Below are 1,229 nucleotides of genomic sequence, written 5' to 3'. Positions count from 1 at the left end.
TGCTGGTTGCCCTTGAGCATCATCTCTGAGGCCGGCCCATCGCAGATGTGTTCCATGATGATCTTCTCAAAAAGTTTCCCTAGGACTGAAGTAAAATTGACGGGCCTATAGTTGCCTGGGTCCTCCCTGCTGCCTTTTTTAAAGATGGGGACCACATTGGCTATCTTCCAATCATCGGGCACCTGGTCCGAGCACCACGAGCGCTCATAAAACTGTGCCAAGGGCCATGCAATAACCCCTGCTAGCTCCCTCAACACCCTGGGGTGGAAAGCATCTGGACCCGCTGATTTGAACACATCCAGCCCCTCCAGAAGCCTTGTTAAAGTCAGTGGCCACATCTACATGAGACACTGACTGAGCAGTAGCCTGAGACTACTGTAGTAGTGTTGCACGACAGAAATCATGACATGACATTACTTTGCATTATTCTCAAGCTACTGCACAGTCGGAGTCACAAAAAAGCCATTCACCAGTGCCATGCACAGTAAAGTGCGTTTATCTATAAACAACTACTAAATGACTGCAGTAACACACTGTCAGCATCTCACAGAGATGCTGTTACCAGATTTGCCCCTTACTTTGGGGTGTGGAGAAGTAGAAAAGGAATAATATACCCAGTTACCACCAGTTTCACTATAAAAGTTATTTATAGCTAAGTATATGAAATATATAATGGCACTAGTAGTAACAGACATGCAAAGGAAAACAAACACAAACAACAACAGTATTACCCTGGTTTCACTAAGTATTTGGGGAAACTTAGCTCTAGCTTAATTAATATAGTTCAGGTTCAGAAATCTATGCTTAGAGAGAGAGCTGGGATCTCACCAGTCCAAGACACTCGGGTTACAAAGCTGACAGGTTAAAGTTCTCAGCACGATCCTTGAAGGGAGACGATCTGCCTCCTTCAGCCTCTCAAGAAGAAAGCGGGTGGTGTCAGCACACACACTGCTGCTTTTTACAGATTTTTATACCCTCAGTTCAGCTTCTTTCAAGCGCTCTCAATAGTGTAAATCAAATTGTCTTTTCTATTGACAAGGGGTTATCTGGTTTGGAACATCTCAGGAAACTGATTGATACTCAGGAAACACATAAGGTTAGGGAGTAACCAGATACTTAGGAGCCAGCTTGAAATTCTTATGGATAGCAGATATACTGATGGGATATCTCCTGGTTTCTTCAGAAACAATAGATAGCTTGCAGCATCAGGGTTTTGGATTTTTACTTGT

The sequence above is a fragment of the Gavialis gangeticus genome, unplaced genomic scaffold (genome assembly GCF_001723915.1).
Source record: "Gavialis gangeticus isolate Ggan-Ray unplaced genomic scaffold, GavGan_comp1, whole genome shotgun sequence".
NCBI lineage: Eukaryota > Metazoa > Chordata > Crocodylia > Gavialidae > Gavialis > Gavialis gangeticus.
Note: the sequence above shows the minus strand (reverse complement) of the source record.